Source organism: Pteropus medius, unplaced genomic scaffold (genome assembly GCF_902729225.1).
Source record: "Pteropus medius unplaced genomic scaffold, Ma_sr-lr_union100, whole genome shotgun sequence".
In the NCBI taxonomy this organism is placed as follows: domain Eukaryota; kingdom Metazoa; phylum Chordata; class Mammalia; order Chiroptera; family Pteropodidae; genus Pteropus; species Pteropus medius.
In genome coordinates, this window is record NW_024349803.1 from 14898786 (window position 1) to 14914482 (window position 15697).

At 41.5% G+C, this 15697-nt stretch overlaps 1 long non-coding RNA gene across 1 annotated transcript in view; it reads left to right on the top strand.

Moving 5' to 3' along the window:
* Window positions 1-1321, top strand: part of LOC120582198 (uncharacterized) — a 4141-nt gene extending 2820 nt beyond the window's left edge. The window contains exon 3 of the long non-coding RNA XR_005647492.1: window positions 388-1321. This is a non-coding gene — a long non-coding RNA (uncharacterized LOC120582198). The remainder of the gene's footprint in view (window positions 1-387) is intronic.
* Window positions 1322-15697: the final 14376 nt, after the last annotated feature.

The following is a 15697-nucleotide window of genomic DNA, read 5'->3' on the forward strand; positions in this document are numbered from 1 at the left end:
AGAGAGAGAGAGAGAGAGAGAGGGGATTCAACCTCATATAACTGGGGTCCAGGCATAGATCCGGCTTCAGGTCATAGATCCGGCTTCAGGTGGTGTTGGACTCAGCAGACTCAAACAGTATTATCAGGACTTTATCTCTCTCTTCCCATCACTTAGCTCCGCTTTCTTTCCAGGCAAAAATGCTCCCAGCAGTCCCAGGCTTATATTCTCCCAACTAAACTACTCTCGCAGAAAGAAGAGAACTTATTTCTGTCAGCAGTTCCAAGAAAGCCATAGAATTGCAGACCACTGGCCTGACTTGCACACATCTGAGCCATCGCGGAGGCCAGGCAGATGGAAGGGGCTGCTTGGCCTGTCCTGCATCACGTGCCTGTGGTTCCCTTTCAGGTCCTCTTCTGCACATTCTCATGCTACGTCTCTCACCGGCTCTGTTGCACTCACTGGAAAGATCCGAAGAAGCCAGGACAAGGGACTTCTGTTTTAGAAGTGGATGAGGGCTGACTCTTGCCTGTGTGCACGTGCGTGCGGATGTCTGCAGAAGGGAGGAGCCCTGAGTTTACCTGTACCTGCAGAATCTGGTCACTCGCTCACCATCGGACAACACTGGTGAACATTTCCAGGGAACAACTGGGTAAGCCAGACCACTCTTTTCCTCACAATTATAAGATACAAAGAAAATGAACATCCCAGCTGAAGTACTGCATCCCTCTGCTTTTCATACTAGTGATTTCTGTAGAAGAAGCCAACCTTTGACAAGAAAATAGAAGCTGGGAAGGGAACTGACATCTGGAGTATGACTACTCTGTGCCAGGCATCCTCTTAGTGTCGTAGGTTGTGATTTACTTAACAGCAACCCTACAGCGCTCCTCTTAAGCTATGAGATGTTAAGTCAGGTGCCAAAAAAAGCAAAACAGGGACTCAGAGCCTGGACCGTTCGACCTCTCAGCCGTGGTGTTTCCACGACTCCAGTTGCCTTCCCTTGGGAATAGTGCCGGGAGAGGGAAGTCTGCTCCGCTGGATCTGTGAATACGATGAACTCTCTTCCCGTTAGTCTGAGTACTAGGACATTGGAAAGGAGTAACTTTAAGCAAGTGAGACATAGTCATACGTGGTGTTATTAGAAGCAATCCATCAGTGCCTGTGAAACCACAGATTGCTTAATAGCAAACAGTAAGCAGTCTGCTCAGCTCCAGGCTGGAGAAACCTGCTTACGTGCAAGAGGCTCAAAGGACAGCTTGGCTCCCAAAAGCTGTGCCTGCATTGCTTTGACTTTGTCCCCAGCACCCAGTTCAGTGCCTGTTCACACAGCGGTGCTCAGCATGTATTTGGTGAGTGAATGAACAAATGAACGCATACTGGTGGCTTTTTTTTTTAATGACATTATTTTCCAAATGTCTTTCCATGACAACAAATAGATCATTTCTGAGAGTTGCATAATACTTCCTCGTCGTTCAATTTACTTAACAGTTTATTGAATTAACAGTTCAAACTCGTTTGATATATTTAATTATTTAATTCCTTATTTTGAACAGTTGCGCAGTTTACATTTTAGGGGGATATTAAACAATGTTATGAATGCACACCTTTGCATTTAAATTTTTGTAAAATTTTCAAGTTACTTCCCTAAGATATATGCAGAAAATAATTGCTTGGTTAAATAGCATGTGCATTTTAAGGCTTTTTCTTCCCTTTTTCCTTTATTATTTATTTATCTATCTATCTATCTATCTATCTATCTATCTATCTATCTATTTTTGGATACACGTGGCCAAATAGCTATCCATAAATAATAAGGAAAAATGTAATTTAATTTTACAATTAAATAGTATTCATCCTTGACACAGTCTTGGGCTAGACTTATCAGACATCTTAGCACGTATTAGCACTCCAAAGCTAATTAATTAATTTTCGTCGCTTACTATTTAAGGTAGGTGGGCCAGTGGATAAGATTAGAAAATCCTTTACTTGCTTTTTCGTTCCACCATCCTGCTCTGTGACTCTTTGGTGAGGATGAGCACCATGTCTTTGGGCCTGTGACGCCACGTCTCACGCAGTTTGGTATTCCGTTCTGCTTCCTCTCCACCCCCATAACCTTAGCGCCTCACGCAGGATCCAGATTCCAAAAATACTTGTGGAATTAAGTGTTGGCAAGAGTGTGAGAAACCCATACTCGCACACGCTGTGGGTGGGAGTATTATCTGGTGCAGCCACTGGGAAGGCAATCTGGCAGCATTTATTAAAGTATGGACTGTGCATACCCTGTGATTCAGCAATTACACTTCCATGTCTTCTCAGGAGAAGTTTTTGCACGTGTGCAGATGTTCACTGCAGCCCTGATCATAATAGTGATACCGGAAACAACTCAAATGTCTATCAATAGAGGAATGATTAAAACGCTGAAAAAAATTCTGTACTGAATGAATTAGACAAGAGACTAAAAATTGGGGGTCCTGTGTGTCAAATCCAGCCCAGTGGATATATTTTATTCACATTGCCCAGTATTTTTTGCCCCATATAATCCACAAGTATTTTAGTATAGTTGACTCTTGTTATGTGTGGTAGTTATGTTCTATAAAGTCACTGCGAACACTGAATTAACAAATACTGAACCATTACTTGTAGGGGAAGTACGCGGCTAGGTTCCTGCAAGCCTCTGGCCACATTTTCATCAACCGATAAATACATAACCTTGTTTTATGTGTGTTTTTGTTTAAAGATGTCTTATCTAATATACATTATTGATTCACTAACGTTGAACTCATGGCCAATAGCACTCTAACTCATGCCTGAATGAAGCTTATCTAACAGATGTATTTGCTCCGTAAGGCACATCACAGCCTTCTGCACTGAAAAACACTAGATTGCACGTCAACGCTTAACTTAGGGGCTATTTTAAACAGTAAAATTACCAACAAAAAACACGACAATGTGAAAAATGTGGCATTAAATAGACTACAGAAAGGATACTTGTTTATAGTATGAGAGCTAAAACACATGTCTGTGGATGACCACAAAAATGTGGAGAGTATTGATTTTCGGGTTACAAATAAATTTTAGTGAGTACAGAAATTCACAAGTATAGAATCTGTGAAGAATAAGAGTTGACTGTATCTATCTTTAAAATATAAGGACTCTTAAAAACATAACCTCAATTACCGTTATTACTCCTAGATTTCATGGTATTATTGAATATCCAGTCAAAATTCACATTTTCTAAATTCTTATAAAAATCATTACGAATCCATGTATTTGACATGTTTTAATTCATTTGCAATGGTTATTACGAATTTTATTATTCATTTTTAAGATTATCATTACTGATGCTCATTTTGTCCCATCTTTAGCCAGTGGGAGCTTTTTCGAGTTGCCATGACCCCAGCAGTCTTTGATAATTTCTTTGTTTTCTGATACAAGTAGACGTTTCAGGTTCCTCTTCTTCATTTCCTGTTGTAGACCCGGAATTGGCTATTTCTCCAAGTAGCCTTGGTTCCTTTTATTGAGAAATGGCATCTAGAGATCTCTGTATGAGCACCAAGCATGTGCACTACTGTAGGCACTGGCGTTATTTCTAGTCCTGTTGGACTGACAGAAGTAGGAACTGTAAGGAGTATCTACCCGTATTTCTGTGTGTGTGTGTTTGTGTGTGTGTATTATTGTGTGTGTGTGTATTATTGTGTGTGTATAAATGTGCATGCATATATGAATGTATGCATGCCTATGTGTATGAATGTATGAATATATGTATGTACATATGTATGAATGTTGTATGAATGAATGTATGCATGCATGCATGTATGAATGTATATGTATGCATGCATGTATGCATGTATGCGTGTATGTGTGTATGTATGAATGTATGAATATATGCATGTATTGTATTATATAAGTATGAATGAATGTATGTATGAATGTATGTGTGTATGCATATATGAATGTATGCATGCCTGTGTGTATGAATGTATGAATATATGTCCGTATGAATGTCATATGCATGCATGTATGCATGTATGTGTGTATGTATGAATGTATGTGTGTACGCATATATGAATGTGTGTATGTATGAATGTCCGTATGTACGAATGAATGTATGTATGCATGCATGCATGCATGCAAGTATCTAATATCTATCTATCTAATCTATCATCTATCATCTATCTACTTTCTATCTATATCTAGCTTTCTCTCTATCATCTACCAACTATCTAATCTATCTCTATCTCTATCTTCTTTCAATCTATCACCTATCTATCTATCCATCCATCTACCATAAAATACATTATGAATTTGAACCAATGCTTCCTTTTGTTTCAAATTACATATTTTTTACTTAATCCTTCTACTATCTACATTTCCTTCTTACCACACCTAGAATCTTTGTTCTTAAAAACACTATGGGTGCTAGAATATTTTGTAATTACTCAATAGTTCTATTCCACATTTCCCATATAGCAGCCTGAGCATAGTGAAACCACACACTACCACCAGCAATATTATTCCTGAAAACAGTTATTTTGTTGTTGTTGTTGTTTGTTGTTTATGCATTTCTATTTGTTCTTTGCATATATTTCACTAGGAGTGAGCAGTAAGTTATACAGCTTCCTTCTGTGTTGTTTTGCCACCAAAATGAATGCGTTGGTTTCATTCGTTTCAATTTGTTTTTATATTTTAAAATTTAATTCTGTCTTATAATTATATAAAAACGATATAGTATTATATCTGAAAACCAAGATATATTCAAATAAGTCTAGCTTCTATCCCGTCTCACTCACTTTATACTTTCCTTTCCCCTATAGAAAACCCTTTAAAATTTTTGTGGTTTATTCTTTCATTGAAAAATAGAATTAAATCTGTATGTATTTATACCTATGTATCTCCTCCTTTCTTACAGAAATAGTAGAATATTATTATTACTATGATTATTATTTATCATTTTAACAATGTATCTTGGCAATTACTCCATAGTAGAAGATGAAACTCTTCCTTGGGTCTCCAGCCCGTAGCCCAACCCACTGCTTCTGAAATTGGGCTTCCCAAGCTCCACACTCGCATGAGCAGATTCCTTAAAGTAAATCTCTCTCTCTCTCTCATTCTCTCTCTCTCTCTCTTCTCTTCTCTTCTCACTACACACACACACACACACACACACACACAACACACACATATCACACAACACACACATATCCTGTTGGTTCTTTTTCTCTGGGGCGTTGCTTATCTTCTTCGAAAGTACCTGTAAATACACCTCGCCACTTTGAGAATCCATTTCCTTCAGTTTTATAGGAAAAGATGACTAGTCCCTACATAAACAAAATGCTGACTTTATTTTTTGTAAATTTTTACTCTGTTCTTAAAATTCAGTCCCTTCTTGTTCCGAGTTGCATTGCAGAGATTTCCGCTATTGACAAAGAAAGGTCTCAGCTCTGAATAAGTGTTCTGTAACCCTAGGTTTTTCTCCTGCAATGGTGCGTCCATGGGGTGGTAAGGAATGGGGTGAAATGAAGTCTCGCTCTGCCACAAACTTTTAGAGGGTCCTTGAGCTTATGGCTTCAGAAGATTCAGACTTTCCCTAAGCACTGTTTGTTTTTAGAAACTATCCTGAGATCCATGAAGGGGAATGGTGCAGACATGAGATATTTGGGGGCTATTTTGTCCTATTTAACCTACTAGAATTTACACTGGAGTCTGTGGGACTCAGATGTGGGAGGTTCTGTGTGTCCTGGTGATGCTGAGTTTTATACAAATGGCATCAAGGACATATGGGTCTTGACTCATTCTTCAGGATCCCTGAGGGCGTATGAGAAAGATCTCAAAAGACAGACTTGGAAAAGGAGAGGAAATGAGAGGAGATAACACCTGTCGATGTGTCAGGCACTAGTCTAGACTGGTGTTTTCACAGCAGCTGAGGTTGCGATGCTCTTTTTCTTATCACATTATTTTGCAAATAGTCCATGGTGAGTTTCTTCTAAATATCCTTTGATTTGGCAGGGACATCTTTGTATCATGGGGAACTGGCAGCTAGGAGAAGAACTGAAGGTACTCTGCAGTGGGAGTTGAGTTCTTAAATGCTCATTAATTCTGCATGCTGCAGAAACAACAAAACACATAACGAACACAAACTCCGAAAATCCCATTATGAGTCTTTTTCGATCTGTGCTTCTGCAGAGAGCAGGGGTGTCCTCTGAAAAATAATCACATGGTCTCCTAAACCTACAATGGATAAACAAGGCGCTAATGGGCTCAACTCCCCAAATTTGGGTCTCAACCCCCAATTTCAACACGAAAACCCCGCTTGAGGAGGTGGTATGGGGAATGGAGGAAGGAGAGAAAAGGAAGAAAACAGAAGTAGTGCCAGTCTCCCGATGCAGCCACTATTCTTCCCTGGAGGGAAAAAACAAAACAAAAACAAAAACAAAAACAAAAACAAAAAACAAAAAACAAAAAACAAAAACAAAAACAAAAACAAAAAACAAAAAACAAAAAACTGATGTAAAGGAAGTGACAGTGACAGAGAGGCCTGATAGCAACAGAGGTTCTGCAGCCTGGGTTCCCATCCAGGTCCTACTGCTTACTAGCCATGTGACCCGAGGTAAGTTCTCTAATGCCCTGAGCCTTGGCTTCCTTATGTGTACAATGAGAATAATAACTATCTCAAGGAGTTAGTTGTTGATAGGTTAAGACTGTGTATGCGAAGAATGTGGCACATAGTAGGTCTTCATAAATGCTAGTCATTGTTTTTATTTTTTCTCATACATCTGATTTAAGTCTTGTGAGGAAGGCCTGCAGATGGCCATTTCTATCTTCTGTGAGGGTGGTGGGGAAGGGAGACAAGTGGCTGGTGAGTCAGTGGTGGGGTGGGGCTGAGGGCTGACATCTTGGCTCCTGGTCTCAGGCTCAGTCCAATTAAAGGGCCAGATTCTTGGTAAGCCATTGCCTGAATGATTGGAGAAACCTGACCAGCCCTGGGGACAGGTGTGCGTTTTCTTCTCTGACCCTCGGCCACCTTGCCTAGGGGAGGAACCTGGTTATCTGACCTCTGCTTATCCTCACAATCTGGACACAATCCTCAGTGTCTCTCTCACAGGACACTCCTTCAGGAGAGAACACTGCATTCCTGGAGAGGCTGCTTCTCTGTTTAGAGAGATTTCCTTGGCCTTCTTAGGACACGCATCAGAGATTGTGTGTGTGTGTGTGTGTGTGTGTGTGTTGGACTTAATTCAGATTAGTAGGAGATCTGAAAGGTGAAAAACTCTCAAAGGAAAATGAATCAAAGACAATAATAACTTCACAAATCTCTCTCTCTCTCTCTCTCTCTCTCTCTCCCTCCATCCCTCCTTTCCTTTCTCCCTTCCTCCCTCCCTTCCTCCTTCTCTTTCTCTTCCATCTCCATCTCCTTCAGAAACTCTATTGTTTTGATTAGCTTCGTGCTACCCCCAGCTGTGGCGTCATGATAGAATCTTGGCTTTTCTATACTATCCATGAAGGTTATATCAAGGCCATGTTCCCTCATGAAATGGGGTTGTTTTGATACGGAGCAGCACGGAGTACTGGCAAAATCAACGGATTTGGCTTCAGTTGGCCTGAGTTTGTGTCCTGGCCCTGGAGCCCCGTGTGAGCTGAAGTAAATTACCTGCTTTGAGTCTTAGGCCTCATATGTGTAAATGACCTTGCTTTGTTCAGTTTTTGTATGGGCCTCACTTTTCTGCAGTGTTTGTGTTCTGGCTGAAAGGGGAACTGTGATATGTTTTGAAGGTGAATAAGAATTGAACATTATTACTGAAATATTAAGTGATTATTTGTAATCATGCCATGGAATGTTCTGGATCTTGTTGGGGTGTCAGGGAAAAGGCTAAAAATTACCCAGGGTTTTACATTGGGTGAGATTGGGAGGAACCGAAGGTTTTTGAATATGGAAAGACAAATGACTGTCCTTTTTTAATGTTAAGAATAAGAGCATTAAAAGAATAAATATCATGCGCTATATGGGGTGTGGAGCATGGTGTTGGGTCATTCTTGATGATTCTGGAAGTATTGATCCAATCCCAACCTTGCTCTTCTATGTTTGCCCTGCTCAAAAGAGCAATGGTCTCTTTTGGGGTCACCAATGGCCTGGTACCCCAGTCTGCATGGAGCTAGAGTTCCGTTCTATAAAGCTGTCGTCCCTGTACCAGAGGCGTCCTGAGGCTGTGGAGAATCCCTCCACTGCTGATGAAACCACGGGGGACTGGGAGAGTCCCAGTGTCCCCCCTTGGCCGTGCCTCCTAATAGTCTGCTTCTGCTTTAAGAGCCTGGGGGGAGGGATGCTAGTGGGAATGGAAGGGCTGGATATGAACTCTGATGGACTTGGCTTGAATCTCTGGTAAGATGCACGAAGAGCCAGGACCATGGAAACTCTGAATTTAGCGAACACCAGTGACCCTGAGAGGGTCCAGTCTCCCCATACATCTCAGCACATGTGATGAAGCTACGCCCTAGGAAGGGAGAGAGAGGAGATTCTTGGCCACCAAGTGGCTTGTCCAAAGCCTTCTTCAAAAAGGCTCCATTGTATTGTTGTTGGTGTGGGGGCTCCTGACCCCAGAGGAGGTGCCCCCCAATACTCCCATCTATAGCTCCTTAACCCAGGGGTCTTTTTGGATCATCTGTCAAACGGGGAACAAAATAAGTGAAATAGAAGTACTTTGTAAACAATGCCCTTTATGTAACTTTAAGCTGTTGTAACAATTACTATCATTACACTGATCTTCAATGGAGTGTTTTTATTCATCTCGAAGGGAGTGTAGAGTAACCTCCCCCTGACAGTTGGATGCAAGTTCTTGCCACTGTTCCAAGAAGAAAATTCTCCCAGGGATCTTTTCCTGGTAATGCCATTTTTCTCTGTTTACTAGTGAAGCCCTGGGAGTAATATTATCCCCAAGACTCCTTAATGTGGGTAACATTCAACCTCTTATTCCCTTTAACAAGGCAAACATTCTTGATAGTTTGCTTGCTGCATGGTAGATGTGACACTTTATCAGCCTTATTAAGCACTGTGAGTTTAGAAAAAGATGAAATTTCTGTTCCTGGCAAAATGGAAGATGAGAAGTCCTAAACCTTTATATTACAAACAATGAAACATGCTAGATAAAAACTTAAGAAACATAATTTTAAATGCGTGGATGACCTTGCAAGAATATGAAGGAAGTCTTCAGAGCCTGGGGACAAAGCGGGAGTCTAAGTGACATTGCCGGCCCTCCGAGGGCATCTGCAGCCGTGGAAGTGAAGGGAGACAAGACACAGGGCCTGCCGAGAGCTGGAGTGAGGTCTTCTAGCCACTGCATATGAAGCCATGATCCACAAAGGGCTACATTCTTAATAAAAACATAAACCAGGAAAAACCCTCCTTATAAAGGAATAATACAGGGACACGTGTGTCCCAGCCTAGCCTGATTCTGAGTGAAGGGGACAAAGTATCCTCTGTGAATTTGTGGACATGGGCTGGCCCTTGGGTGGGGTTGGTGCCTGAATCCCATTATTTGCTAGGTTTAACGTAAATAAGCTGAGAATTTTAATTTAACGTGTGCCCAGGTTGGTCAAGCCCCTAATACCTGGAAGAAGCAAATGAAGAACCTCTCTAGCCTCAAAGAATTCCCCCGAGGGAGTTCCAATGATTATGGCCTTAGGATAAAAAAAAAAAGAAAGAAAGAAAGAAAAGAAAAAAAGAAACTTACAAAGAAACAAGGCACCTTGGAAAAGTCAGTAGAAACAGTTGTACAGGAAAAGCTCTGTACTCTTAACTGCTCTTAATATCGAATTTCTGGTCACAAAATGTGTCTGTTTTTTTTCCCCCCTTATACCAAGTAATTCTCCAGCACTAGCTGAGTGTCCTACGATTTAACTCCACTCTGACAACATCTACCTGGACATAGTTTCAGATCCCACCTGTTAAGGGCTCAGACCCACGAAACTGCCTTCACTTCAGATCTCACAAGTCCAGGTTGTCACCTGTGCTACTGACCAACCAAGTATAAAATGGATGTTCCCATGACCCCCTCCTTGGGTTCAAAAAGTTGTATGGAGGCTTCATTATATAGGCATGATTGATTAAATCACCAACCACTGGCGATTAATTCAACCTCTAGCCCTTCTCCCCTCCCTGGAGGTCGGAGGTCAGATAGGGAGGAGGCATGGTTGATTCCTCTGGCAACCAGCCCCCATCCTTAGGGGTGTTCTAAAAAGTCATGCATACCATGAATTCAGGTGTGGTTGAAAGGGACTTGTCATGAATAACCAAGACACTTTTACCACTGAGGAAATTCTAAAGGTTTTAGGAACTCTGTGCCAGGAAGGAATGAAGACCAAATACATTTCTTATCAATCACAATATCACAGCAGTATACATTAGAAAAAGACTCGATAAATTTTCAGAGATCAGAATGATCAGATACAGAATATAAGATAAATATGTTTACTGTTTTTGAAGACATAAAAGAAGAAATTGAAAATATGAACAAGGAGGAAGAGAGTCAAACTGGCCCAAAGAACTGAAAAAGAACCAACTCAGTTCTCCTGGAGATGGAAAGCATAACAATGGAAATTAAAAACCAATGGCAATTAATAATGGAAATTTAAAACTCGATGGATGTATTCAATCACCGATTCAGGACACTGGAGGCAAGAATTAATGAACTAGAAAAAGAAATCATGAAGAATGTGGTATAGACAGGAGATGTGGAAGTGGAGTGCGGAGTTATCCACATCCCAGTCTGAGTTCTCATGGGATTGGGAGAACGAGGAGAGACAACGGTCAAAAAAATAATTGCCGGAAACTTTCCGGAAGAGACGAAAGACAAATTTTCTGAGTCAGGAATTCCCTCCGATTCTTTCCCTGTAAATGGGAACGTGAATGTCTACCTTGCTGAATTATGGGGATTAAATACAATAAGAGAGATAAAAATACTGAATACACTCTCCTCGGACTATAAAATTTTCAGCTCAGTTCTGTTCACCAGAAATTATTGAACACATATAATTATATCTACCGCATATAAGACTTGCTAAGGGAAGGGGCTTTGTAAGCTGTCAAGTACTCAAAGTGTGGGCCTTGGACCGGTACCACAGGCATAATCCAGGTGTTTGTAAGAAAGACAGTTTCTCAGGTCCCACCCCAGATCTGCTGAATCAGATCTGCATTTTTAACAAGATTCCCAGATAATCTGTGTGCACATTACAATGTGAGAAACACTGATCTAAGTACATGAATGAATTAATTTAATCCTTAAAACAATTCTTTGATTCACATCTTGACTCCAGGCCCTCACCCAGTCTTGGAGTTCCACACCCAGCACAAAGCCTGGCCTGAGGTGTTGGTCCTGAATAAACATACATTCTGTTCCTTTTCCTATCTGGAAGGTGGGGAGAGAGCTGTTGAGGGCAAAATAAGATCTGAGGAGGGTCTACGATCCACAGGGTTTAGGGGGAATTGAACCCCAGTGTCCTGGGGCTTTATCTAATTCACATTTGGATTGAGAATTTGGAGTTCTTTATCCCAAAGCCCTTGAAGCCACTTCTAGTCCCCATCTACTTACTCAATTCTTTCAGAGGAAGAATTCAGAGTTAGAATAAAGAAATCACCATGGCTTGGTGACTCAGTTTTTCCTTTTAATAAGAGGGTGTTTTGTGAAAATTAATAAACAGAACCTCATTTAAAATGGAGTTGGGAGGCTAGAAGAGAGAATTTTCATGCATGGTCACTCAACGCACACTACTGACCCGACAGGAAGAGCCTGACCTCACATTTCCTGCCTCAGCAGGAGGAGAAAAAGATTCTTCCTGGCCCAGTTAACAGCTCAGCCAATGAGAGACTACTATAACTCAGCCAATGGAAAGTCACTGTACTTCAAACTTTTTAGTTTCCTCCAATGCACTCTTCATTTACAACAGCCCCTCCCCAGTCCATAAACAGCGGTCCCCAACTTCTTCCTCTGGACTTGTGCATGGTGCGTCATTAGACCGTATGTCTCAAATTGCAGTTCTTTGCTGTTCCTGAATAAACTCATTTTGCTGGAGAAATATTTGGCTCTCTGTTTAACAGTGTTTATGGTTGTAAAAGTAACCACGGGCACCCTGGATGGGGGTACAGCCTGGGAAGAGCTGTTGTCGTTTGGAAATTGGTGGATGGATTGCTCTGTGTGTTTCAGAAAGCCCTTACTCCTCTTCCGGGTACCTCGGCACTTGCCCAGAGGGAATCATTAATCAGCCCGATTGCCTTAATTAAAGCCCTCCAATATTTCATCGGAGATTAATATCTATTTGCAAAGAGCTGAAGTTTCAACTGTTAGGTGCAATAGGCTCAAACTCTGAGTCACAGACACCCTAAATTCCATCAGCATCTCTAGGGCAGCATGATGCATAGATAAGATGACTTTGGAGGTCTTATGGAATGCTCTATGTACATGGAATGATTACTGCTACCAACCACCATCACTAACTACCGTTCTACTGCTATTACTAAATGATAGCAACTATTGTTACTATGCACCAGGCACTAAGTAAAATCCTTTTTTTATGCATCATCTCATTTAATCTTCACAACCATCCTATGCAATAAGACTTATCATCCCTATTTCACAGTCGACATTTTGAAAGGTTAAGTAATGTGCCTAGTTGCAGAGCTAGTGAATGTCAAAGCTGGGATTTGAACACAATTTGAGTCCATGTCCTTAACCACTGCCCCCCGAGATGCCCAGGTTTCATTTTGCTTCTTTTACCTTTGGGGCCCCACACTGTTCCCATAAGGGTAACTAAAAGTAATCCCTTTACTTGGTAAAGGAATTGTATCTGTTGGAATGTTCTGTGCAGGAAATACCTGAGTACATGTCTCTATCTGGCTTAAACTATCAGGAAATATGTCATCGGACACTCCTGGACAATGGTCCAGAAAAAGGTGGGCCCCAGAGAGGAAGATGAGGATGATCTCTGTGGTTCTGGCATTCAGTTTGGGTGGGGCCAAGAAAGGTACCCCCAGGACATGACACTTGAGCTGAGTCTGAGGGTGAGTGGGAGTTCAGCAGGAGGAGTGGGTTAGAAGCAGCAGGAACAGGGAGGGAAAAGATGATGAGTCGCATAGAACTGGAGTGTGGCACTGGGGACACCAGGAAGGCAGGGAGAGGAAGGTGGGGACAGATCACACAGGGCCTTGTATGCCAGGCTAATGATTTGGAATTTATTTGGACGGCAAACCTTTTGTGATGGCGTAGAAACCCACAGACACTTCAGTTGCTCTGTGGGAAGTGGTTTGGGGAGGGAGAGACTGAGGCACTGAGACCCAGTAGGAGGCTGTTGTATGTAGTAATTCGGGAAGCACTGACGAGGGAGGGGACAAGGAATGAAAATATTTGGGTGTGATTTAAAAATCGAATCAACAGGACTTGGTGATCGATTGAATCGAGAGCTGACAGAGAGGGATCTGAGGATCTTACGAGGTCTCTAGCTTGAGTGAGTAGTTGGGACCATTCAGAGACATGGGAAAGGAGGGAGGAAGAACCAGCTAAAGGATGCTCTCCACTTAATGGAGGTCTAATAGCTCCAGAAGCCACTCAGAAAAACTCCCAAGGATGGTTTTCGTGAAACTACAGATTTGAGGCTGAAGCATCACCATTGGTCTGAATCTCTGTGCTTCTCTCTGTGTCCTTGGTGAAGATGTCTTCACCAAGCAAGACAAAGCAGAGGCTCATATGTGGGCCAAGTGGACAAGTCCGTAGATGCTGATAATTGGCATTCTGCCCACCAAGATGGGCTGCGAGAGTGCTTCTGTCTATGTTTTTGTGGCATTTACTTGGGGCGACTCAGTGATTTTAATGTCTCTCTGCTGCTTGTAGACGTGACTGTATGGCAATGCCTTCTTTTGTCTTGTCCAAATATTAATAAAAATATTTTTTATGGAGCTGAAGGCACTTTTCTAGAAGGTCTAAGGGCTTCGAAAAAGCTCTGGCTTAGGAAGAACTGATCTCTGCAAGGGAAGAAGCTGTATCTCCGTGTCACACACCAAGTCCCTTAGTTGAGGATTTCCAAGCTGTTGACGGTCAAGGGAGAAAATTCACACTGCTTTTTCAGAGATGATAGCATCTCCCCAGGCGGCTCAGCTGCTGTACCAGGGCTGGGAGCCAGCACCTCCGATTCCCACCTGGAAAGACCAAATTATATTCACCTGAAGTGGAGCTGAGCTTAATCGCAGGGAGCATGGTTTTCTCTCACCTTCTAGGCCACTCACTACTTCTGGTTTTGAACAAAGGGGCTCTGGGTGGAGAAGTGGGAAGAAATGAAGGGGAAGAAATGAAGGTGCCAGGCTAGGTGTGGGCTTTTGCTCACCCTGTAATGTTCAAAACAGCTCCATGAGGGAGACATTCTCCTTCTGCTTAGAGACCAGGACCTGGAAGCCAAGGAAGCTACGACCTTGCCCAAGGCCACAAGGTGAGTCCTGGAGCTGCATTCCCACCCTGGGACTGTCTGACTTTAAAGCCCACACTCTTTTCTCAATAAGATACAAAGAAGAGAGAAGATCCACAGGGAACTAGGGTGACACTTATGATCCCTTGTGTAGAATGGATACAGCACCTCAAAGTTCCATCCAATCCCCAGGAAATCGGCAGGGCTCTGCTGAGCTAATGGAAGCTATGAAAACTAATGACAGAGTCAAGTCCAAAAGAGCCTCAGGGGGGTAATAAAAGGCCAAGTCTAACAAGATGATACGGAACGAGCATTACAGAGGAATCAGATTCTTAAAAATACTATGAATTAGACCTGCCCGTGCATCGTCTAGGTGCTTTACACATACGATCTCATTTAATGTGCACAGCTACCCAATGAAGTAGGCACTGTTATCCCATTTTACAGACAAGGAAACTGAGGCATAGAGAAGTTAAGTAATTGGTCAAGGTCAAGCTGCTGAGTAAACGATGGATCCAGATCTGACCTTGGACTAGGCAGTCTAATCCCAAGTCCATCTTCTTGACCACCGTGCATTGTTACCTTTTGAGAGCAGCTCGGTCACAGCCTGCTTCTATGGAATGTTAGATGCTCTCCCGTTAACATCAGGGAGGAAATAAGGATGCTCACCATTGCAATTGTTATTTAACGACGTAACAAATAGATTAAATAGAGCAAAGGGATTAGCAGAATTAAGTCAGGCTAATCATTACTCACAGATGATGCTATTATCAACTAAAAATACACCAACACAAAAACCCAAGGGATTCAGCTGAAAAACTATTTACAATAATAGAAGGTTAGAGTATGAGGGTCATATTTAAAAATAGCAAAATCGATGAGTTTTCTATGCCATCAATAAGCACTTATAAATCTCACTTTAAAAATCCCATTCAAAATAGAAATACAAATATAAAGGTCTTAGGCATAAACTCAACAGAAATATAGAGAAATAATATATAAACAGACAACAAAAATTTTACTGAGAGATATAAAGAAAACAAATAATTTAAGAAATATACCTACAAAATGTGGAAAGACTCATGATGTCAATAATTCCCATATTAACTGTTGAGTTGCAATTCTGTTAATTCTGTGTCAATATATTTTTTTAAATCGAGATAATTCCTATCCATGAGATGACAATAATCTCCAAATTAATGGTTTTGCTCATTTCTTTTAACTATATTTTTATTCTTGGTTAAAAAATCAACACGTAGAAAGGTTTATGAAGAGA